This window comes from Carcharodon carcharias, chromosome 15, assembly GCF_017639515.1.
Source record: "Carcharodon carcharias isolate sCarCar2 chromosome 15, sCarCar2.pri, whole genome shotgun sequence".
NCBI classification, from domain to species: domain Eukaryota; kingdom Metazoa; phylum Chordata; class Chondrichthyes; order Lamniformes; family Lamnidae; genus Carcharodon; species Carcharodon carcharias.
The window spans coordinates 7,640,511-7,667,177 of NC_054481.1; the positions used below are offsets into that span (position 1 = coordinate 7,640,511).

A 26,667-nucleotide genomic window follows, 5' to 3' on the forward strand; every position below is an offset into this window, starting at 1 on the left:
TGCTCCAGTTTTGCTCTGGGTGCAGTACACATTTGCAAACACCACTTGGCTGGAAAATTGGCCTGCTTATGTATTGTGACTGAGTTTAAAGATGGCAGTCATCAAACCAAACCTTGACAAAAATGCATAATTTTTTGACTGCAGACATGCATTATCTACAGCTAAAAGAATATGGAAACTTGACATCAGCTAATGTTAACTGTAAAGCAGTCGAACATGAGTTTGAGCAATAGCTTTTGATTGGTCCCCCTACATGCAACAATACCATACCTACCAATCCAGCTCTGAAGACTGGTCATACGGACTCTAACCCTGTTTCTCTCTTCACAGACGCTGTCAGACCTGCTGAGTTTTTCCAGCATTTTCTATTTTTATTACCACACTGTTTTCTTGTGCTGTTGTTTATGAAACATGTTTTATCCTGTAAAATATTCCCACAAAGCTCTTTGCATGGCTTTTGGTTAGGCATTTATTTACTTAATTAACTAGAGTAGGAATAGGGCATCGACTTGTTATGATCCTTGGTCAGACCCCAGGATGTGGAGGGGGGGAGATCCAGTCAGGGACCAATAATGTTTTGTTTCAAGTAGATAAAGTTTGAGATTCAATACGCTTACTAAGTGAATAAAGCCACAAAATAAACTTCCAAACAAGTTAAGAAAGATAAAACAATTTACAAATGTATCTTATACTCTAACATTCAAGGTAAACATGAGATATATGTGAATTGACAGGCAGACTGTGGTCAGACTCACCACACTACACAATAGCTGACAGAAGCGACAGAAGAGAGCAGATTCCATGGATTTCTCAATAACCCACCCAGACACTCGTCACATTGTGAGCCAACCAACCTCACTGAAACTCGGGGCTTTCTTACAGGGGTTTCCATTTTCCACATTTGTAGATCTCATCTTGGAATTCTCTTCAAAAACCACACCCGTTCAGACGCCTTCAACAATGGCCCACCTCACAGGGTTTCAATCTCACCTTCCGGGATTCTTCTCCCCGGGTCTCCAAGCACACTCCAGCTTCACCCTCCACGTACAACCTTAGATCTTTGGTTGTGTCAAGCAGAAGACCAGTGCACCAAAGGGATACCTCAGCCCCAACGGCCCGCAGCATGGAGTCACCAACCTTCGGCTGCATTCTTGGATCTTCAGGGCTCCTCTCCTGCTTACTTTGCTCAAAGTATGCTCCCTATAGCTCTTTCTTGAATTCAGAGCCTATTACTCTGCTCCTTTCTTTAACTTCACTTAAGGGAACTATTTCCGTCCCCTGGGTTTGTCCCTTACCAGGACTTGTTTTTGGGACCTTTCCCTGTCCCCCTCCCTGATTTGGGATCTCCTCCATGTCCCATTCCCGTGTCCTGCTCCCTGGGACACCGACAAGATAATGAGGCTTTGTCTCAAATCATCTGACCTGCCTTTTTGCATTGTGCTGTTTTGCTCCTTCTGCACAGACGCGCAGGACCGATCTCTGGCCTGAAGAATGCAAAAAGCCCGAACTGCGCACGTGTGGCCATTTCCCGGTCAGCACATGCGTGAGAGGCCCAAGGATCGTTGGGAACTGGAGTTCCCGACCTACGAACTAAAGAAGGTAAGTATTTGAATTTAGGCTTCATCACATATTCCAGCGTCAGGATGCATTTACCCACAGTTGCTCCTCTTGCCCCGCATCCCCTCATCCCCCTGAAAGCCATAACTTTGAACTTTGAGCTTTTGCCATATATTCTAAAATAAGCAAGATTCTGACCAACTGCTAATTAATTTGTATTGATGTATAAAATACATGTAAGGGAAAAGGAAATGACAAAAATATGATGTTTGGAATTTGAGCCCAACATTGTTTTAAAGCATAAAAATGATGATAATAATCAAGACTGTGTTTCAGTTGTAATGAAATAACCCTTTATTCTCTGATTGCAGTTATTACTTCATTGTATGTTGTCAGTTAAAAGGCTTGCATGTGTTGGACTAGGAAATTCATTAGTCCCGTGGTGTGTAACAGTCACCCACCCTGCTGTGATTTCTAATGCATGCAAAAAAATTATTGTCATAGGTAAGTGAGACGGTTGCTATTTAGTTTAATAGTAGTGGAAGAGAAATTGGCATTAAATACTTGTGGTACTTAAATTGTGGCATATCATTAAATCATAAATTTATTGAAATAGTTTTGAGGCATAGTCACCATTAATCCACATCATGCCATACTTGTGTTATTGCAGCTGAATATTTTTATTGTATTTCTGCATATTTAAGTGTATAATTTCCAGAAGGTATTTGGAATCATTTTCTGAAACAAGATTTTAGATGTGACAAGGTTCATAGCCCCACAATGGGGCCATACTGGATTTAGTGATAAGTCAGAATTGGTTGACAATCGCGCAATAAGAGAGCACCTTGCAAATAGTGACTAAAATATGATTGGATTAAATACAGTTTTAGGTTTAAGAAGGAAAAGGCAGAGCCATAAACCAATATTTTAAATTTAATCAAGACTAATTTCAAAGGGAAGAAAAGTAAATTGACCACTGGGCAGATTTGTTAATGAGTAAATCTACAGATAAACAGTGGGAAATTTTTGAGGAAATTTTTGGTACAATTAAAAAAAACAGGACTAATAGGCAACAGCTCCATGGTCAACAAGTTATATAAGAGGCAATATTAAACTACAAAAAGAGTTTTACATAAATGGAAGTACAGCAGACTGGGAGAGCTGTAATAACAAGAGGTACAAAGAAAGTAATAGATTGTTTAAAAAGGTGGTATGGACACAAAGTTCCATGAAGTATCTAAGCCAACAGTAAACATTTTAATAAATATATTAAGGGAAGAGAGCAGTAAGGGGAAAGTGGGCCTATTAAAGACAGGTGGAGGTGATACTATAGTGGATAATAATGAAATGCCAGATGTGTTAAACGTACCTTTTTTCAGTAGGACACAGGAAATAGAGATAAAGGGAATTAACTCTTGGGGCCTCAATGTTTCACTGTATATAAATGACACACAAAGGAACAGGGAGTTGTACTTCCAAGTTTGCAGATAATAAATACAAAGCTAGGAGGCACAAAGAGCTGTGTAAATGGGAATAGGAAGTTACAAAGGGACGGAGACAGAAATCAGTGGCAAAACAATGGCAGATAAAGTTCAATGTGTGAGATCATTCACTTTGGGTCCAAGAAAGTAAAATCAGAATTTTTTTTTAATGGTGAGAGACTAGGGACTAGGCTAGTGCATAGAAACAAGGGGGGGAATTTTCTCCCTGTTGGGGAGGGGGTGGGGGGGTGTTGGACAGGAGTGGGCACATAACTGATCGCCGCCTGCGATTAGCTGCGCGCCGCCATTTTATGTGGGCAGGCCAATTATGTGTGCACTCCCTGTGCGGGTGGGTGGAGTAGCCTGAATTGGGGCCTGTGCTCTTTCATGCATGCGCACGAAAGAGCGCAGAAATCTCCCTGAGACACAGAGCTGCCTCAGGGATTAGTTTAATGTTTGAAAATGTTAATAAAGGGAAAATTTTTTTTTTAAGACATGTCTCCTCATGTGACAGTGTCACATGAGCTGGGACATGTCTATGAATTTCATTAAAAATTTTTATTAAATTATAAAACCTTCATGAAACCTCATCCTGCCCGTGGATTAGGTTTCATGATTAATGCGAAGGCTGCCTGGGCTCTTCGCCTGCCCTTAAGGTTGGATAGGTAGCTCAGTTAATTAGTTTATTTGCCGTTTAAATGGCCTTAATAGGCCTTTGGCATTTCTGGGGGGGCGCACAGCCAACTCCGGTGCACACCCGCTGAACTCAAGATCTGAATGACGCCCGGTGACGTTGGGATGCACTCCCGACTTCACTGCGCGTAATGTTACGTGTTGGCGAGTGGGCCCCGCCCCACCGCTCGCCGACTCGAAGATTCTGGCCACAAGAATAATCAACATCTCCAATAGAATGTTTGCCTTTATCTCAAGGGCACTGAATACAAAGGGGAATAAGTGATGTTCCATTTGTTCAAAGCCTTCCCCACACCACATCTGGATTTCGAACAGTTTTGGCCAACCCTACTCGGGAAGGATATATTGACCTTGGAAAGGGTACATGGTAGATCCACAAGAATGATGCCAAGCCATAAAGGGTTCTGCGTAAACTTGGTTTCTACGTTGCATTTAGAAAGTTGAGGGTGATCTATTTGAGGTGTTTGAAGTGTAGGCACAGAGTAGCTATTTTTTCTACTGAGGGAATCAAAGGAAGAGGGCTTAATCTTAAAATGAAAACTAGACCATTCTGGAGTGAAATCAAGAAGTACTTCTTCTCACAAAGAGTGATGGAAATCTATAATTCTGTCCCCCAAAGGGCTGCAGCTACTGGGCCAATTGAAATTTTTGAGACTGACAGTGACAGATTTTTATTAGGCAAGGGTATGAACATTTTGGAGCAAAGGCTGGTAAATACAGTATCTTTACAGTACAGAAGGAGGCCATTCAGCCCATCAAGTCTGCATTGGCTCTCTGAAAGAGCATTCCGTCTAGCCCCACTCCCTTGCCTTATCCCCATGACCTTGCACATTTTTTTCTTTTCAGTTAGCAATCTAATTCCTTTCTGAATGCCTCGATTAAAACTGCTTCCACCACCCTTTCTGGAAGTTTGTTCCAGACTCCAACCATCCTCTGGATGAAAAAAATTTCCCTCACATCACATTTACTCCTTTTGCCAATTATTTTGAATCTGTGCCCCCTGGTTCTTGATGTTCTCTTGAAAGGGAACAGTTTGTCACTATTTACCTTGTCCATACCTCTCAGGATCTTGAGTACCTCTATCAAGACTCCTCTCAGCCTTCTTTTCTCCAAAGAAAACAGTCCTAATCTCTCCAACCTATCCTCATAGCTACTACTTTATCCCTGGAATCATTCTTGTGAACCTCCTCTGTACTCTCTCTAATGCTTTCATATCCTTCCTCAAGTATGGCTCCCAGAACTGGACGCAGTACTCCAGATGAGGCCTAACTAGTGTCTTATACAAGTTCAACATGACCTCCTTACTCTTGTACTCTGCCCCGATTATTAAAGCCTAAGATACTATATGCTTTATTAACTGCTCTCTTAATGTGCCCTGCCATTTTCAATAACCTATGTATGTATACACCAAGGTCCCTTTGTTCCTGCACCTCCTTTAGAGGCTATCCCTTTACTTTATACTGAGATACTGATCAGCCACAATCTGATTGAATGGCAGGACAGGCTCAAAGAGCTGAAGGGCCTACTCTTGTTACCATGATTTTTTTTCTGCCACTGCTTTCCTATCAGTCACTTATCCCACACAACTGAAGGATTTTCCTCTGTTGCTGTGCCTCATAGGACCTATACTCAATAAGGGACATACTGTCTCAAATGAGACTAACTTCGTCAGTGATTCAGAGAGCTAACATTATCTTTATGTTTAATTAATTAAGTTAATCAGCATTGTAAAGCCCATTCGGAGTTACCAGTGGCTGCTGTCATGGACTGAAGTTCATCATTACCACTTCATTTCCATTTGGTAGGCTCCACTACTGCCATAATTAAATGCTTGTGGCAGAGCTGTCTTTGTATGACATATGGAAGCAGAACAGTTGTCCATATATTTGTAACGTGACTGGTGAAAATTTTTCTGTTTATCTTATATTGAGCTTCAGTGTAAAGACTTCTTATTGAGTCCATGTTTCGTGACTCAGTAGAAATGTATTTATGGCTGAGCTATGCCAGTGAATTTAATACTGGATTTGCAAACTGTTATCTGTATTGAAATAATAAGACCAAAAATATTTTATGCATATAACTGGAACAACAAATGATTATGATAGGATGAATATTTCCGCTAGTCAGTTGACTAAGCTCAACCGTTTTGCTTGACAGTTATTCATTTAGCTAATTCAAGGAATTATTTGTCTCACGCACCTTTTTTTTATTATATAAATGTATCTTTCTTAAACGTAAAATTCCAAACTTTGTATTTAGCAAATATTTAATCAGTAATGAAAAACCCTGCATTGATTTGCTGTAGTCTTTTTGGAATTTGTTGACCATGAAAGAATGCAGTGTTTTGCTAGGGAAATTTTTACGTCTTGCTTACCCTTAAAGAGAATATTGCAGGAATCCAGAATAATTCACATACCAGCAATATTAGTGCATATTTTTATTCTGTTTTCATACAAGTATGAAAATGTTGGAACGTTTAGTTTCTTACTGTATTTGCTTTCACCTGGAGGATAAACGCATGATTCCATTGTCTTAGAAAAACCTAACTGGTAGGAATTGAGATGCCCCTTTCCCTCCTCGTTCATACATATAATATATATGTATATATAGCAAACACTAAATTAAATTAAAAGAAATCAATCTTACAGAGTTCTGCCACTGGTCATTGTGACTGCACAGCCTGGTGCTATACAGGTTAAGAAGGTCTTGAATTCAACAAGCCCTGGTTCATGTCAAGTTAGCTGGTATTAGCTGAGCCAGTTTTAAGCACTTGATGCTTGATGCCTTTGAACTGGGTCGTGGATAAAATCACATGAGGATCCTTCTCCTGATCACCAAAAAGTGGCCCTCTTGTGGAAATTGTAGATGGATAGATGTCAGATGGAGACAGGACTGGGCTGAACTGTCTTCACTCTCCAGGTAAAATTGCCCTCCAACAAATGTGGCCATTGCAAAATGAACTATCCTCCTCAAGGGGTTAGGAAAGAAAATTTACAGAAGAAGCTGACCCTGCTAAACCCAACTACTTTTAATGTACTGCAGACCTAGTTGTAGCTACAAAATAAGTCCATTCTATGGATAGAAAACCACTGTAATATTAGTCATAGCTTTGCTGAATTTTAAAGGTGTAGAGATGTGATTTTTATGCTGTTCTAGTTTGTGTGGTTATAGGAAAGCTTTATATTTAGGTTTAGACCTCTCATGCGGTACGTGGATTATAAACTACACGTAACAGAAGCTCTAATTTACGGTAAAATAAGCACAACTTTCATTTAACTTATAAATATAGGCATATTGCTATTGTATAGTTTTCAATTCAGATACATGCAGATTTTTTTCACCTTCCTATTGTGTGTGTGACTGGAATGCACATCTAAATAAACAGCCTCATTTTCAGTGTAGTTACTGATAACTTAAACATTAGTTTAAGGTGATGGGCCATAGTGAAGGTCTATTAATCTCTAATGTTACAGTTACTGATACATTCATAGGTGCACTGGCATTTACACTAGAGTGGCCTTCTCACTCCAGGCCATCTGCTTGTGGCATGTACCCTGAAAGATGCCATTCTTGTCTCAGACAGCTGTAAGCTCACAAAAAATAAAGTGAATAAATCTAGTCACAGTAAAAGACATCGGGCAGAATTTTGCCGTCAGCGAGCAGGGGGCGGGGCCAGCTCGCCGACGGGTAAAATTATGCGAGATGACGCCAATTGAGGCCATTGACAGGATCAATTCAACAATTAAAGGACCTGTCACATGAGGAGGACATGTTAGGGAATTTTTTTTTTCTATTTTTAATATCTTTAAAGCTGTCAGCGATCTCCCTGAGGCAGCACTTAACCTCAGGGAGATATGCGCTCTATCATGCGCATGCGCAAAAGAGCTCACTCTCGTATTTGGGGAATCCCCGCCCGCCCAGGAAGTGCGTAACACTTCCCACCGGATGTCACACTGGGCGGGCCTTAATTGGCCCGCCCACGAAAAATGGCGGTGGGGCCCACTTCTCCGGCTGGGATCGCCCCCCCCCCCACCGGAGATTGGGTCGGGCCCGCTCACCCGACAAGCAGAAAGTTCTGCCCATAGAGTTAGACACTCGCGATAAATTTGCTTTTATTTTTAGTTGGATTGCAGCCAATTTTCAGGCAGTAGACAAAGAGAAGTACAAGAAAACACAAACCACAAATTGTACCTGCCTTCCAAGGCTGGTGCTTTGCCCGAGATGCAACTTTACTTTAACCATGTTTGGCCAACTCCTGCTCCTATTTTCCTAAGTTCCTTCTGCCTCCGTTCATTTAAAACGCTGGCCGAGATTTTCTGGTCCCTCCCCCCCCCACGACGATGCCCACCACTGGCAGGACCGGAAATTCCCGCGCACCATTACTGTTCGCAAAAATTATTTGTTTAATGAACACACAAGCTTGGAAATCCCTCTTGCTGTACTACAAAGGAATAAACGGTGGATTATCCAATACGTTTGGGAGGAATCCTGTCCTCTCATTGACATCCCGAATTTTCCAGCCCCACTGCTGCAGGTACCCCTTTGGCCGGTCTGATGAGCCATTGAAATCTCCGTTCACTTTGAGGGGACCGGAAGATTATGCTGGTATGGGGGGGGTGGGGGTGGGGCTGGAAACATCCAGCCTACTTTTAAGCAAATTGTGTGACCTGCCTAGAATCAGGCAGCCAATCTCCGTTTAAATAGCTTAAGTGACCATTTAAACCATGCATTTATGTACAGGAGAGCAGGCAAGGGCAGTAGAGAATAGTAGCTGATGGTAGCTTCCTGAACAATAAGCATTTGCTTTAATGATGCAATGCTGAAGTTCTTATTCCACGAAATGTAGTAAAACCAAGGTTGCCCTTCATGGCAGAAGACTGGGAAATGGATTGCAATCTGACTCAATGCTGTATACAAAATCTGATATGGGTCAAAAACATTTGATTTGAACACAGGTACTAGGGTGAGGTAAAATAACCATTTTTTACGTCAAGATCCTGCATTAACTCATCATTCATTTTGTTTTCCTTCCTGAGCATTTACACAAACTTAAGCTATGTTGTCAAACAGGAGAGAAATTGCTTATTGAATGCTGACCAGGCAAGTCCATATTGTATCATGGTACAAGTACAAAACTGCAATGTAGAATTGAAGCCATTATCAGACAGGAATCTAAAAGGGACTTGCTACAGTAAACCTTGCAGCATGACTCATGTTTATTTAGTCTCTAATCCAGTGAGGTCATATCAAACTGCAAGTGAGAAAGGAATTGTTAGACTGCAAAAACAAAATTGTGTCTGATCAGTTGACAGGAAATAAAGAAAAAGCTTGTAAAAGAAATTTAAAGGACCCTTGAATGCAAACTGAAACCTTGCAATCTACAAGTTAATAAGTTAAGGGTCAGACACATCAGCTGTAGGGACAACATCATGTTAAACTCATTGACCTCTGTTTTATATGAGAGAAATTAGAGTTAAATTAGTTGGACTGTATCCAGAGAGTTTGGGCTGGATTTTCACGAAGTCAGGAAGGCTCTGCGGACCTTCAGAAATGACAGGCCAGACCCAGATGTGGAAGTTCCCCCCTCCTGCCACCTATTTCCAACCGGTCCAATTTTTGCCAGTAGGGGAAAGGAGGTAGGGTGTGAATCAGATGAGGAAAACTCGAACTCCACAGGGCCATTTGAACCCAGTGCTGAGTTCAACAGACCCCATTTTGACCATTGCAAGGGTCTTAACACACACTGAGAGGGTCACGAATTTATGGAGCGGACATAAATGTTCTTGAAGAGCGGATAAAGTTTGTTTAACTCTCATGATCTGAAGTCATTTAAATCCCCAGCCCTTTAAACATGAGAAAAGAACAGGCTTCAGGTGTTAAGAGTTAAGAAAACTCTACTGTATGGTTTTGATTGACAGGTCAGGTGTTTGTTGACATTTCCCTAAGGGCTCTTTATGAATGCTTGGTTGATTTCCAAAAGCTGAAGTTATCTCAGAATGGGGGTCCTGAATTCTCAGTTTGATTGACAGGTTAAAGAGCCTAGTAAAGGATTAGCCAATATGAGGTACAAATAGAAAGTTGTTTTTTTTTATAAGAGATTAAGCACTTGAGATTAAAGAAAAATCTTTGGGCTTTCATGAATGAGAGTGTTTATCATAAAGTCTGTATAGTGAGAGTTGAGTTAGATTTTTAGAACTTAATTTTATTTCATTTCCACATGGCTCCTGAGGTCTGCCCAGGGTGAGTTGGCATGGGAGGTATAAAGGTCCATGGGGGTTTATGGGGGCATGGTTGACATGGGGGGCATAAGGGGCCATGATGGGTGGGAGGACATGAGTTGGCATGAAGGATATAAGGAGCTATGAAGGATGGATGGGGGATGAGGAGGGGTGAGAGCTAGAAGGTCTAAAATTTTGTAACACAACTGGGTCGTAGTCGCGGAGAATCGAGGGGGCCTTCTAACCAGCCTGCTTTGGCAATTGTACATCCTCCTGGCAGCTTTCACTCTGCTTCCAGGACCAGCAAGCCCGACCCCCACCCCATGCTCACTCTCCCAGAGTGAGGATCACTATTTTCGGGGACATTTTTTTCCAAGGCAGTCGGGACATTTCCCGAGATACCCGCCACGGGTGGGATAATCCTTTTTTTTCCCGCATAGCATGAGGTATTGGCACAGTGAATGTTGGGCGTTCCAGTTAAGTGAGAAACCTCAGGACACCGCAGGAGTAGTAATGGGTTTGAGAACTGTCTTGCTTCCAGTCATAAAACGCAATAGGGCGGATTTTCCTCTGTTGCTTGGGTATACATAATTGCTTTGGCAGAGAAAAATTGGGCTGGGAAGATCTCATAAGTCCTGAGGGGCTTTGGCCTGATTTTCCGCGCATTAATTGATAATGCGTTGAAAGTTGATTGGCTTTTGCTAGCGTCGACCTCATTTGATTCTTTTCCCTTGTGCGCCTGGCCAAAGTGGTTATTTTTACTCAAGTTCAGAAGAGGAAAATCTGTCTCATAATTAATATAATTTTAGTGTGCGTATGTCATGTTTCATCTTGGTTACCAGTTGTGTTTATTTAAAAGAAAATGGACGGGATTTAACGTTAGCAGCAGGGAGGAGCCGTTGATCGGCTGGACAACAGGTGGGAATCCCCCATCGCACTTTTTCAGAAGACCCGATGGTATTTTGTGGCAATCAGGTACTTGCGTGGGCAGTGTCAGACCACCCATTGAGTTAAGCCCAAGCAGGGCAAGCCTCCCACCCGCCTTGAGAACTGCCAGCCAATAAGAGGCTAGCAGCCCTCCAGTACTGGCAGTGCCCCCAGGAGTGGGCAAGGGCATGGCTTCCCGCAGGCACCCACACCTCCTACTTTCCCGATGGAATTTGCTGCACGGTTGTCCAGCAAGATGAGTTTCCCAGAGGCTGCCGGTAGAATTCCAATGGCAGCGGGATGAGGCCCCTAAGGGCCTAGACCGGCCTCCGGGTTGGAAGGCTACCCTCCATTTTCCCTCCCGGAGCTTTATCGGGGGAGTAAGGAAGGTGCCGGGGTCTCTATCCTCCACCCTCCTGCCAGATCAGATGCCTCCCCCACTCCCCCCAGGATGGGGGGAGGAGCTTAAAAAATTCCACCCACAGGCTTTTGCCAACTACGTTTTTGGGTAGATTCTCTGCTAAATCAATTTTTTGGGGGAGGATTTCCATATTGTTGGCTGCTGTGCACACTGGTGTTTCTAATGCAGATGGCTGCGTTCTATTCAGATTGTCTCTCTGCCCATCCAGGTGACAGAAATAATCACAGTCAATCACTAGGCTGTGAACTGACCTTATCTCGTAATCCAGTTCATGGCCGATGTTATCACACCTTCTAATTGCCGTTAACTGTGATTGTTCTAAACTGGGGGAGGGGCCCTTCTTACCAGTCACTCTGCTCTATTCTGTCCTGTAGGTGACGAATGCCTTGGGCTGGTAACTGATCCAGTTCCTTAGTACCTGTGAAACATATTTTCATTAACAGGCCTATTAACTACAAGAAGTGAGTGATCCAGAGACCCAGGCTAATGCTCTGGGGGCATGGGTTCAAATCCCACCAGGGCAGCTCATGGAATTTGAATTCAAACAATAAATCCGGAATATAAAGCTAGCCTCAGGAATCGTGACCATGACAACTATCATCGATTGTTGAAAAAAACCCATCTGGTTCACTAATGACCTCTAGGGAAAGAAATCTGCCGTCCTTACCTGGTCTGGCCTCCATGTAACTCCAGACCCAAAGCAATGTGGTTGCCCCTTAACTGCCCACTGAAATGGCCTCGCATCCCATGCAGGCCACTCAATTCAAGGGGCAGTTAGGGATGGGCAAAAATTCTGGTCTTGCTAGCAACGCCCACATCCCATGATGCTGCCTGACATGCTGAGTATCTCTGGCATCTTCAGGGTTTTTTTTCAGATTTCCAGCATTTTGGATTTCTGTTACCATAGGGAGTGTTTTACCATGAAGGAGTGCTGATTCATTCTCAGTAATATCTGCCTCGGTTCTTTTAACACAGTTTTGACTAATTCTTGAGGATACCATTTGATACTCCTCTGCCACAAATTGGAATTCAAAGGCTTGGATATAACTAGTATCTAATACTAAAGAACATGAGCTGCATGAAAACTGGGCACATTTTGTGTCTTAAGTTTTTCCAAGTTACAAATATTGAAGTTCTGGGACGTTTAATATCTTGATACGCTGGCGAGGAATCATGCAGTCAGTCTTTAACTGAAAGCTATGTTTTCTCTGCCCTTCTTGGTCACATTTAATTTTAATTCTTAGTGAACCTGATTTTGTGGGGTTTTTTGCCATGGGATACAAGGTCTACCAGAGTGAAATAAAAAAGAAACTAAAAATATTGGGATTCTGCAACGAAGGCAGTAATAAGCTGTAACTACATGACAGGTCAGTCAGCATATCAAAAGAGAAAAGGCAAATTATGATAATTTGGGTATGCAGCCTTCATCGGAACTGAAGGATGAGAGAGAAAGCAGGCATTTTAGTAATATTGGAAATATAGAAGGGGTTAGGGAGAACCACAAGTTACATCAACCAATAAGTTATTGTGTTAAATGATCTGCACACTGCTTAATAGAAAACAGTTTGTTGATATGAAAGATCATCAGGGAGGTCAAGCAGACATATGGAGAAAGCAGAAGATGTGAATAAAATAATAGGGTGGTTTGAAAAGACATGAGATATTCATGCGCTGAAAAACAACAAATACTTTGGGTACGAAGCTAAAACACCAAGTTTGAGCAAAACGAAACAAGTGTGCTAACTGTGAAAAGCAAAAAAAGGATCTCCACCGTGAGTTTAGAGTGCAGCGTGTACAATGTTCAAATGTCAGCCTCCCCATCCCACCTCCTCTTATTGTACATGGACAGACTCGCCCTGAATCATGAATATCCACCGCTGTGAAGAAAATGGAGGATTTAACTCTGAAATCGCTATTAATGCCAGAGGGCTGCAGTAAGCCAGAGACCAGAGATGCTTTTCTCAATCCGGCATTGAGCTTCACGGGACAAGAGTCGGAGAGGTCTGAGTGGGAATAGTCTGTCTGAGTATTACTTGTCTATCAATTGAATAGTTACTGTTTTGACTAAACATTTGAAGATAACTTGATATTTTTTGTTCGCCTGAGACATACCACCTTTCAAATTGCTTTATACATTCAGTCACAGTTCAGATGAAATGTGGGTTTGTCCGTAGAAGGATTTTTGCTTTGGGTGCAAGATAAAGGTGTCTGCCAAGCAATCAAATTGTAATGGGCATTTTGATTTATTTTATTAGTGGACAGGGATATTCTTTCAAAGGCGAACTTGAAAGAATCTCTGCAGCAGCAGTCTTCATTCCTGTGTTGGAGTATCTTGAGCTATGTCATTATGGCTGCACCCTGTTCTAGCCATGTTTCTGAATGATACTCTTCCTCCATGGTCGGACTTATTCTTTTATGTAGTGAAGTATCTGGCATTAGACGATGATTTTTGAAGTTTGCTGTGGGGCATCGGGTCTGGACTGTGGAGTGTTCCATCCATTCAGATTTGTGAACTACAGCTTTTAGGTTCAACAATATGTTCAGTATTGATCATGTGGTTGTTGAATAGATCATCTTTCTGGTCTCCCTTCACTTGGCACAGTTGATTGATGCAACATGGCTGCTGACCATGTAGGAAATGTGGACCTTTTTAAACTTCCTATATTTTTATTGTCCTAATACCACTACATCAAGTGTCTCCGCATCCAAAATTTACTGTCTAGTCTCTGAACCTCTTAAACTCAACAAACAGACAGTAATCTGCCAGGTGTGGTGCTGGTTATCACTGACTAACTGTACATCAATGGGCAGTTCTGTTCCTCCAACTGCGGAAGACTTGGGGTCTGAGAGTGGAAGACAATAGCAAACCACCACTGCCAAAAACTGCCAAGAAAATGGCTCAGGATTAGGCATCAATAGCAGACATTGAGTCGAGGACCTGCCTTTGGATAGAGTGCACATAACATGACAGTCTTGCTTTTTTTTAACTCATCGATGGGATGTGGATGTCAGTGCATTCCAGCTCAAAAGCTTTACAGCAGTAAAAATGTTTGCAGCTGGATGGCCTCACGAGTGCCATCAATCACGCCCATGCTCCTGGTTTCCAGTGTTGAAACTCGGCAGCGCTGTCATGCTGGTGTTGCAGGTTAGTGGAAAAGGAGGTCAAGGTGTTGGACTGCTGAATAAGGTATCAGCTACCAGTTTGATACATTGCTCATCAAAATGAATGATACCGCTCTTGCCACTTGCCTGGAAGGATCCAGAGTTGAAGGCCACTGGCATTGCCATCTCTAGATTCAAGGCTGCCTGAAGGTTTTCTGCCAGCAGATAGCAGATTGCTGTAACCTCCAGCTGAGGTAGACTTGGAGTCTGAGAGTGGAAGGCAATAGCAAACCACCACTGACACAAACTGCCAAGAAAGCAGCTCAGGATAAAGCGTCAATGGCAGACATTGAGTTGAGGACCGGCCTTTGGAAAGAGCACACGTGACATGACATAACGATCTTGCTGCATGCTACAGTGCATCCTGGCTTAAAAGCTTTATAGCAGTTACTGAATGGGCATTAGCAGGTGGGAATCATGTGAACTTCAGAACCGCTGAATTGCTGAGCAGCATTGGTTAATTATTACTGACAATATCTACACTTTAATGTATTATTGTGGCTACAGTGCTTTGAATAATCAAATGAATTGTCTTGAATTTTGTGAGTCCTGTATTCTAACCTCTCAAAGTGTTGAGGATTTGATTTTGAGCATAAGTTTGCATTTGCCTGCACAGGCTGTTTTTCAAAGGGCACAGTCTTCACAAAAAGTGCTTGGCAAACCCATTTGGGAAGAGTCAGAATAGTAATGTGCCATATAATGTCATGCATTGTGATTGCACTGTCTTTCTGTGAAATCTGTGCTCCTTTAAACAGATTCTAAATGTATGTTACACCATGAATTTTACATGATGTTCTTCGTTTAAACTAATGGATTGGAGTGAAAACTAAATGAAGTGGTGTAAAGCTCCTTCTGGATTATCCCGTTAAGCTATTCCTAATATTTCCTATGCCCACCTCACCCAAAAAATAATAATTTGAACAAATATAAAATACTTTTTATGGAATAACTTGCTGCCTAATTCTGGATTGCTGTGTGATTCTTAGTAGCACAGCCAATCTTACAATGCCCCCCACCATCGGTCTCTGCATGATCTCCAGCAATGGCTTGAGTTAGCCCAGCAATCTAACACTGTCTGAAAAAGGTACATCCAACAAGATGGAAACACACTGCCTCTTACCAGTGGACTCAAAGCATAAAATCCTGGAACAGAGGAAGACTGAGAGACATTAGTTTTTGTACCCTTTAATACTAATTAAGAATTATGTGGTGATTCAGATTAATATATTTTTTTTTAAATTATCACTAACTCTTAAATGTATTAAAATATTACACAATATGCAACAATTGTAACAAACAGCTGTTCAAAAATTACTATAATTAGTCTAATGCATAGCAATGAATATAACACCGCCTTCAAAGCTATTCATTTATTTTCAAAATAATATTAAACCAAAAATGTCCTATAGTAAGTCCTATAATGTGAAAAATAATGATTCTGATTAAGCTCACTGATACCATTATCAATTTCGTAGCCACATACCTTGGTCCACACTTTATTTTGAGAAGAAAGGGTTTCCAGCAGTGCAGCGCCTAGAGCTGAAATTCTAGTGCCTTAAGGCCTAGTTGTCTTTCGGGCAAGAAAATCACAATCTGATTGTCAAATTCCAAATTATTTTCTTGACATTGTCTGAAATACAATTCCTCAAACACAGCAGCCTACAGAAGTTGTTCAGCCCTCTGACAACCCTTCCAGCTGCACTCACCCACAGTTTTCTGGAAATAGCCATAATTCCACATTTCTTGCCCTAAATGACCTTCCTAGCAGCACCAACATGCATAGTTTGTTTTTTACTCTAAATAGTACATCTCAACACATCAAAATTAAATTAAAATATAACATTTTATAGGTCAAAAGTAGTATTAATAGAACCTTGAATGGGAATCCAACTCATGAGGAAGGCTTGCATAACCCACTTTTGAGAGTATAGCTGATAATATTCTTTTGAGCATACTCAATATATTCTTGAAGTAAAAAAGACACTGTAGTGCTTTTTAAATATCAGAAATTAAGGAGTAATTATGTTCAATTTAAGTCAAAATAACGAAGCTGCCTGGGCATTTTATGAATCATTGGTGGGACTCCACCTAGAATACTGTGCACAGTTCTTGGAATACAGCAAAAAGTTCTGGAGGTTTTGGGACAAGTTGCTTAGATCGCATTCCATGCTGGAAGACAGCCTTCTGCCATATTGGACCAAGTTTATCCATTAGCATCCAGGCGGGCAGCAGAAATATTTAAAATGCTCACTCTAATATTTAAATAAAAATTGGGCTGTCCCAGCACCTGACTTGCCATGTAATAAACTTGAAGAGCAAATCATAGTGCAAACAGGCAGCAAGGACCATGGAGGGCTGCTATTTAAATGACTCATCCACTTCATATAGATTATTTGCTGAGTTGCTTCTTTAGGCTGCTGAACCTTTATGTTGGGTATTTTCTATGTTCAGCAACTCCATTCTAATTTCTAATAATCTTTTTCTGTGCTAGACTAGTGTTGTCTACCTTGACAACAGTTTTAGTCTATTCTTTGATGGTTTGGTAAGTCTGCCTTTGGAGCTGAAGAATATGGAGGGTAACAAAGAAGACATGGGGGAGCTGGAGCAGCTGGGAGAAGATGGGTGTTACAGTGCTGGAAACCTTACCCAAAGTGGGTCTTCAGGGAGCACTTTGCTCCTCAGTGAAGTTAAGGCACACAATATGTGAGGTGTCTGTGCTTTACCAAGAATTCTGTCACCCAGCTGTGTCAGCTACTGCAGCTACAGCCAGAGCTTCACACCAAGGCATGGACAACATTTTCCATGGCTGTCAACGTCACTGTGGTCTCTAACGTTTACTCAATGGACTTCTTTCAGGCTGCAGTAGGTGACATCAACAACATCACCCAGTTTGTAATGCAGGGCTGTATCTGAGAAGTCACAGAGGCACTCTACACACGGTGAACATCTACTTTCCTTTCCAAATGGAGAGACACCAGGCCAGGGCTTCCCAAACCGTGAGTAGCGACCCCCAATGGGGTGGCAGGATGAAATTTTGAGGCTGCAGTGTCCAAGAGCGTAATGGCAGTTGTGGAGATGAGACTCTGTCCTGGGACTGGCTGCGAGGTTTCATGATACATGCAGCTGATTTTTTTTTTCCCCCTGCCTCACAGCCTGCAGGAGGGGGGGTTACCAAGTTTCCCGCCGGCAGCCTCAACAGGTCCCCTGATTGGAGGAACTGTAAGTGGGGGAGGGGTGGCATGCTGCGATTGGAGGGCTGTGATGAGCGGTGGGATGGGAAGTAACCTCCGCATGCATAAAACTTGTGAACTCCTCTTGGCAATGTGTTTCTCTAATCTGCAGCCGAACAGGCTGAAAGTGATTTGATAAATACTCGCAGCGCTTCCACCTCCAGCAGCAAGCTTTCTGACTGCTTTGCAAGTAATGTGCACTATCAACCGCACTGCCAGATTTTGAGGGACTGTGGTGCAACATGCAGGCCCTTGTCGTGTCTCATTAGGGTAGGCCCAATGTCCTTTAACGATACAGTAGTGAAAGTTATTATCCTGCTGTTTGCTTTTATTTTGGCGCTTTGATGCAATAGTAAAGGTTACTATCCTGCTATTTGGTCTTATTTTGGTGCCACCCACCCCCCTGCTCACCAACTCTGGGGTCACACCCGGTCTGCGGTATTAAAATGGGGTCACAGCAAGAAAAAGTTTGAGAAGCACTGGACTAGATTACCTTGCATTGCACTATTCTTCAGGGTTCAAGATGCCATAGACTGCATCTAAATTGCCTTGTGTACTGTTCGTCACCATCCTGACATCTTTCCCAAGGGGAAGGGATACACTTGCTGAATACCCGCCTTGTTTGCAACCACAGGCAGCTTATCATGCCAGTCTGTGTCCCATTTCCTGGTAGCAATCATGGATGATTCATCTCACCCAGTCTACTGTGCCGGCTTAATTGCAACCAGGCTGTCAGATCACAGGCTGGCACCTGGGCAGCAAGGGATATCCCCTCCTGATATAGCTCATGACTCCTGTCAGAAACCTGGGCACAGCTGCAGAGCTGGCCTACTGGGAGAGACATGCTGCTACCAGGCGTATTTTTATGGAGACTGTGCGCAAGCAACACTTCCGCTGCCTGCATTGTTCAGGAGACCCAGTGAATATCCTTCCCATGTAATGTAAATGTCTCATATACCAATTTTATCATTGTCTTGATGATCAGTGCACCCTAATGTTGTTGCACAAAGAAAACATGCAATCTAACTCGGGCAGGCAGGGGGAAACATTAAAAAAAAATGTTGTAAATGTTTGAAGCTGGAATATTACTTTCAAACCAAGTGTTGTGAACTTGTTGCATAGTCTTGTGATTTGACTTACAAAGCATAGCTCTTTCTGTTTGACATCCTGTGACATCCTGGAGCATGTCTGAGCTCTGTAACACGCAGCTATTGCACGGTTCAAGTAATTAAGGTTTAAATAAGCAGCAGTTATTTAAAACTTTTGAGAAAGAGTGAAACAAAGAAGTCGAAACAAACGACAAACAATTTGAGTGTAAGCATAAAAACACAAAATACATTGTGGCTACAGCAGTCTTTTTCTAGAGAAAGCAACACGGAGAGATTATCTTCAGCAGTAAGAACATTAAACATTTTTTGTACTGTTAGTGAAGAAACTGTAATATTGCTAAAATACCTTCATTTATAAAATCGGTGGAGAGCAAGTACCTTTATATCTCCACTTTGCTATTCATTTTCTTGTTCAATTTTACCTAATCACTTTTTGATCATGTCTGCATTTAGCAGAGCAAGTGACAGAGACTGACATCTCTGCATTTTTGAATAACTAATAATATCTTGTAAGAAACTTGTTTGAACCTTTGTTCTCAATGTCTTTTTACATGAAATGTATAAATTTTAAGCCACATCCATTTAATTTAATTATTTATGTAGCAACATCCAAGGGTATACTCCTCGCACCACACCCCACACCAACCCCCCAGGACACACAAAAAAGTCGATATTGTTTTAAATTTCCCAGTGTTTTTGAAAAGCATTGCAATGAAGTAGCATGTGCAAACATGTAAATGTTACCTTCTAGCACAAAAGATTGCCCCAAGGGTTTATCAATTGTAACTTTGGAAATCAGTTGTGGCGTAATAATTATATTGAAAATTTAGATCATGAATTGGGGACTGAAAATCTATTCAGAAAGAACAGTATTGTAAGGTGAGAAGTACACATGATTCGTATAGACGAATAATAACTCACCTGTTTTGGTGTAAACCTCTTCATAGACTTGTATAAAAATGCTATCAAGTAAATCCCATTCCATAGAGTAATGGTCAAAGGGAAAATGAAGCCTAAGCGATTTTACTAAGAATGTTATCAGTTAGAAACAGATGTGAGCTCCAGCCTGAAGGGATAATGTATTTAGAAGTTGTATCTCACTTTTTAATACAAATAGAATACTTGCCAGCAACCTTTAATAAAGTAGCTAAACTGAACTGGCTGTTGATTGAGCTGTTTTTTTTTAAATTTACATTTCTCCATTCAAGCCAAAGTCAAGAAAAAAATGACCAAAAGACAAAATGTGTGAATTTTGTTCTGGCATGTTGGCATTTCTTGGTCACATTCAACATTTTGCCACTTTAGCCAAAAACTGGCATATGGTCAAACCAGATTGTTTTAAAAAAAACTTGATATAGATAAATTTTCAGGATTTTATTGCATGCACTCCCAATAAATGTTTCCTTATAGTTTAAAATATGTTTGTTATGTTACAAGTCAAGCTGAAAAACTCAAATATGTTAAATAGTGCAAAATGTAATTTTTCTTTTGGCCCTTTAAATTTGTAGCGTTCATTCATATATATGTTATTTGTAAATTATTTCACAGGTCTTTACTTATTTAATAATTGCTTACAAAATTGCTTCCCTTTCCTCCTCCCCATTGAAAGTGCATTTTGTTTATGATCCTGAATCTGCATCTGTAAGATGCTAAACCTTAGCTTCCAAGTTGCAGAGCTCAGTGGCAAAAGTTAGAGCTATCCATTCCCTGTAGATGTTTTGGGTTCTTATCTGTGTCCTGCAGCTCACAGTGACCTTGTCTCAAGTGATTTAGAGTTATTGCAGCTCACTGTGGTGGCATTTTGAGGTTGAAAAGGACTTCATAGATCACACAGATTCAAAACAATGCACAATCTAAATTTATATATTTCAGGCAAGCTGTAAAAGTTTGTTATTAGGTAAAATTGAACAATGCCAAACAAAGGCTTTGCAGTGTGAAAATCAAAGAAAACTGCATTCATTCAGTATCAGACTGAACAAATACAGGAATGAAAATACGGAAACAAATAATTACATTTTCAGATGGTTGATTCTAGAGTCTGAAAGGCTTTTTGCTGACAGTATAGATGAAACCTTGATGGTTTGATAGACTTGGTCACTATAACATTTGGTATTACTATCCAAATCAGAAATGATGTGGAGGTGGAGGAAAATGGGCATTTCATATTCATCATCTCGTTGCTAGTTACATAAGAAAAGGTTGTTTTTCTGATATCTACCTTCTTTGACCTATTCAATTAACTTCATTTAACTCTGGTATCTTCCAGTCACTGCTGCAATATTTACTATTTATTGGTGTCCTCCCATTTAAAAAAAAATGGTTTTCTTTCTTCCTTTCTCCCCACTATCTTGACCAAGAAACTAGATAAACTTGCTTTTGGGCCTTTTCTAAATACGTTCTGTATCTGGAAACCTAGAGGTGCAGAAGAGTTGGCTATGTCAATTCTTCTTGCTTTCCTTTTTCTTTAGAAGTGCCTTTCTTCGATTTACTGCTTCTTCCATGGTTGAGATTGGAGACTTGTAGATCAGGAATCACAAGTGCAAGTACACAATTTTATGGCCCATTGAATAACCATTACTGAGTCAATGGACTGCACCACAAATTCCTGCAATTCTCCTCGGCCTTCTCACTGTCTCTGCTATGATGATGCTTATTACTCGGGTGCTGTCCCCTGGGTGCTACTAATAGTTCATTATCCCTCTCAAATGTTAATTCTGGTGTGCATTGTGATAGGAGCTTTTGCAGACTGTGTGTGTGGGAAGATACCTCAAAACAATTGAATTGTACAAAGCTATTGAAGATTGAGTTAGGGATGTGGCAGATTTTAAGTATCAGCCAACGTGCAAAGCTCACTATATTTGGTCACAAATATCCAACAAATTGGAGGAATTTGATTTTGTGATTAGTGGCAAATAAAAGAGTTCTTGGCCAACAGAGAACTTTCCTCAGAAACTGATGCTCATTTGATATGGTGCATTTGAATACAATGCTTAACACGGGTAATATAGTTGCAAAATGACCACTTTTATTCCCTGACATAAAGCAAATGGAATAAGCATAGCATAATAATATGAACTGACGCAGCTGACCTGAAGCATGATGCTATGAAGTGGAAAAGCTGTGGAGTTTAAGACAATAAAAGCATGACCCAAAATACATGGTACATTGCAGTGCAGAGAGAAAATCGATTGTGTGCAATGACAAACTGACAATATGCAAAGGAAAGTGTATTTCTAACTATTCAGATTTTATTAACGTTAGCAGTTAAATTATTTCTCCTTGTTTGAAAACCATGAAGCTTTGTTTTTAATAACATGGCATGCCCATTCATTTATTTTGGAAAATACATAACTATTTCTCAGAGTTTATGTTATGGTAATATGTAGAGATGCATAAATGATGACAATGGATGAGCAGTATTTCGCAAATAAGATTGATAAATCAATTTTTACCAAATGGGTAATGGGTTGTTTTTTTAATGAGGTGCACCAAGCAAGGCAAAAAACAAGTAACAGTAAAGCCTGCAGAATGGATTACCACTCATTGCAAACATGGTGCTGTTACTTTCTGTTCCCTATGAGCAATAAATGAATAGACAATGCTTCAATCTTGGAATGAAACCTCAGCGCATAGTAAATTGAATGTCTCTAGATGATTTTTATTATGTTTCGTTCATTCTGTGTGCTCTTTGCTGCAGCTCGCTGCGTTGTGATTCAAATATCCTACTCCTTTTAAACAAGCTTTAAAGCGAACTACAAACATTATATTTTTTTTTTAAAAACTTCCTTGATGTACTCTTCGTTATTTTAACCCCCTCACCCTCAATGTAATTGTGGTATTTTAGTGTGCAAATGCTTAATACATTTCTCCAAAATTGCTCCCTCACTATTTTAGTGACGGCATTAGCCCATTTATTTTGAACGGGTTAATGCTTCTGCTGAAAGTAATGGAGTGAAGGGTTTCAGGTGAACACATTAAGCATTCATGTACAAGTATCCCTTGTTGTAATTTCAAGGCCTATGTGCTTGAGGCGAAACATATCAGAAACAGGGGTGTTCCATTAGTTTAATAACCTCTTAATATATTTGTCATTGCTACAGAAAGTGAGGCTGTACTAAGACAAATTGCTTGTGCAAGGGAAGAAAGAAGCCTCATCCTGCTATGTCACAAAATGCCCATCCCTAATTGCCCTTCAGAAGGTGGTGGTGATGGTCTGCCTCTTGAAACACTGCAGTCCATGTGGTGTAGGAACATCTACAGTGCTGTAAGGAAGTGAGTTCCAGGATTTTGACACAGCAACAGTGAAGAAACAGTGATATAGTTCCAAGTCAGTATGGTGAATGGCTTGGAGGGGAGCTTGCAGCTGGTGGTGTTCCCATGTTTCTGCTGCCCTTGTCTTTCTTGGTGGTAGCAGTCACAGGTTTTGAATATGGCACCTGCTCCTTTAAGCCCGTGAGATAACGGCGAGAACAGCTGTTACAGCTGATGGTAAGTGCTGAGCTGTTCAAATCCCAGAGGGAAGCTTGAAACAACTGTCACAACTAATTTTCAATTTGTATGTTTCAAGATACAAGCTTTGAATTCAGTAATAATAAGACTACTGGGTCTTAAGATGTTTTTATTAAACTAAATTAAACATTTATTAATAAAAGAAAATTTTGGATGCACATACATACGTCTACAAATTACTACTACAGTAACTTCTAAATCACCTAGTTAATCTGATTCCCAGTTGCATCTTCATTAAGGCAACAGTAAAACACACAGATTTTTAAAAACCCAGGCAAAGGAAACAATAATCTGAGCAGTCAGATTCAAAGTGAGTCCTCTTAGCTTCAGTCCCTGGAGGCAGCAGTTCGGTACGTACAGGCTGAAGGTGTTTCACGTTTGTTGAATCATAGACTGCTTTTCCTTACACACAGCCTTTGCTCCTTTATACATATTTTCCCCTTTGAATGCAAATACCCATTGTTTCACTATGTCTTTGGACTTTACCTTCCTGATAATAAAAATCTCTCATAGCACTAAGTTTTACCAGTAATCTTTGGGAAAAATAAACACACTGTTTCTAAACTTCACCTGGCTAGATGACACATTTCACCCCTCCTTTGAAAACAATTTAGTCTGGTTAATTTGAAAATACAAATGCCCTTTTACACCTTACATTCTAAACTTCCCTAAGTGTACCATGTTTACATCAAAGCCTTCAGACCAGCTGCCTTTGATCCAATTAGTTTCTCTCTCTCACAAACACACACTACTATTTTACAATAAATTCCAATAACATTATGAGAATTATTATATCTTCCTGACAATGACGACTTCCTGTCTGCCCCGCCATGAGAATCAGCGAGCTCCTTGCGGATGCATATTTAATGAGCTGACCAGCACAGGATTGCATGTGGCCAGTCGCCACACCCCCCCCCCACACCACCTGCGCATCCCCCCCCCCCCAACCACCCACCAGCAGGAATCACTCCCAGTTCTGCACCCACCATCAAACTTCAACCTGAGAGTGAAAGATTCCGCCCTGAGCAAGAGGAAAAAAGGAATGATGCAGTAGAATATTAACTGTTATTTTCTACTTGCTGGATAATTGTTAAAAACTACTGTAAAATCTAGTGCGAACTATCGGTGACTTATTGAGCCGTAACTTTTGAGCTCCAAAGCACTGCATCTGGCGGTACCCCAGAGGTGTGCCAGCTGGACCAAATCCTCAAGGGAAACTTGGTCGTGCTGTTACAATGGGTTTGCAATTTGTATTTATTATGAGAAGATTTCGGCATTGAATTCAGAAGTAATAAGCCCACCAAGATCTTTAGATGTTCTAAAAATTAAATTAGAATATCTAATAACAAAATAAAAGATTTCAAACTCATAGATAAGACTACAAATTACTACTATAACAACTCCTAAAATTCCTAATTAACCTGACTCCCAGTCACACACCCCCTTTAAGGCAACAGTCCAAAATAGATTTTAGGTTTAAAACAAAACCAGCAAGTTAACACAATACCCACTTGACAGTGGACTTCCAAATACCTTCTCTGACTTAAGATATTTTATATAGCAGACTTATGCACAAATGGCTGAAGGCTTTGTGAAGGCTGTTTCACACTCTCCTGTTACATGGCCCTCTCCTCACATAGCCTCCATTCCCCTTTATATATTTCTCTCTCTTTAATATTTAAGTTCTATAGTTCCATATGTCTTTGAAACTGTATCTTCCTCATAATATAAAAACTTTCATGTTGCCAATATTGTCAGTAACCTTTGGGAGAACTAAATACACTCCTTCACCTTGCTTACCTGGCTAGCTGTAAACAGACTAACATGCCTTTGAAATCCAAACAATCACTTCATTTATCTAAAAGTGCAAATTCCTTCACACCTTACATACTAAGCCAGCATCCACGTTTATTCATTAGCATTTCAAGCACATTTCTACACCTAGTTTCAAGCTTGCGGCCTACTTGACTCCAAATATAATTAAATCATAGACTTACTCCCACAAACCTACTTCATACTAAACCAGAGAAATATTATGAAAATTATTATACTTCTGTCACACAATCAAAGAAGAATTAAATCTAGTTCTAGCTTCTGCATAACTATTGCACTGACCTCCCACCACTAATCCCCTAAACGAGACTTAAACCTCCCCCCCCCCCCCAATATGCCCGGCTCCCGACTCTTTCTCCAGGCCCGACTCTCTTTCCCTCACCTAAGGTTCGACTCTCGACACCCCCCCTGACCGCCCCCCAGCAGGCCCGACCACCAAACCCCTCCACCCAGGCCCAACCCAACACCGAAACAGCACCCCCCACCCCAACGCCCCACCTCCCAGGCTCAATACATCCCCCTACCACAAATCCTACCCTCTTAGCTTATAGACCTACCTCCTCCCTGGTTTACAGCAGCTGCTGCTGTAAAAAAAAAGGGGCGTGCCTTACTTACCTTCCACGGAGCTGTCCTTGGCAGTAGGCCCTGGGAGCATGCTGCACTGCACGGATCTCCCCTGGCCTGAGTTGCAAGGTCGAGCGAGATAGGATCGCCTGGATTTCCAGGTAAGTAATTTCAAGCGGAGCGGCAATCCGACTTAATTGGCACTCCACTAGAATTTATGGTCCAGCTTTTTGCTTTTAAGACATTAGTTGGGAAACTATTGCATATGTCACAGTCTAGTGCAGCGTTATTCTGCCACAGATAATGAAAAAGGCATGAGGGCACATGGATCCTTGAATGTAGCAGGACAGGTAGATAAGGTGGTTAAGAAGGCTTATGGGATACCTGCCTTTATTAGCCGAGGCATTGAATTCAAGAACAGGGAGGTTATGATGGAGCTGTATAAAGTGTTAGTTACTGGAGTACTGTGTGCAGTTCTGGTCGCTGCACTATAGGAAGGATGTGATTGCATTGGAGAGGGTGCAGAGGAGATTCACCAGGATGTTGCCTGGGCTGGAGCTTTTCAGCTATGAAGAGAGACTAGATAGGCTGGGGTTTTTTCCTTAGAGCAGAGAAGGCTGAGAGGGGACCTGATTGAGGTGCTCAAAATTATGAGGGGCATAGGTAGGGTAGATAGGAAGAAACTTTTCCCCTTAGTGGAAGGGTCAGTAACCAGGGGGCATAGATTTAAGGTAAGGGGCAGGAGGTTTAGAGGGGATGTGAGGGAGAATTTTTTTCATCCAGAGGTGGTGGGTATCTGGAACTCGCTACCTTGAAAGGGAACCCTCACAACATTTAAGAAATATTTAGATGAACACTTGAAACACCCTAGCACATAGGGCTACAGGCCACATGCTGGAAAATGGGATTAGAGTAGATAGGGGCTTGATGACTGGCGCGGATACGGGCTGAAGATCCTCTCTG

The 26,667-nt window shown here is 41.3% G+C and overlaps 1 protein-coding gene across 5 annotated transcripts in view; it reads left to right on the forward strand.

Annotated features, from left to right (window-relative positions):
- snx29 (sorting nexin 29) overlaps positions 1-26,667 on the forward strand; it is a 523,801-nt gene that overhangs the window by 392,370 nt on the left and 104,764 nt on the right. The gene's annotated exons all lie outside the window — the stretch shown is intronic.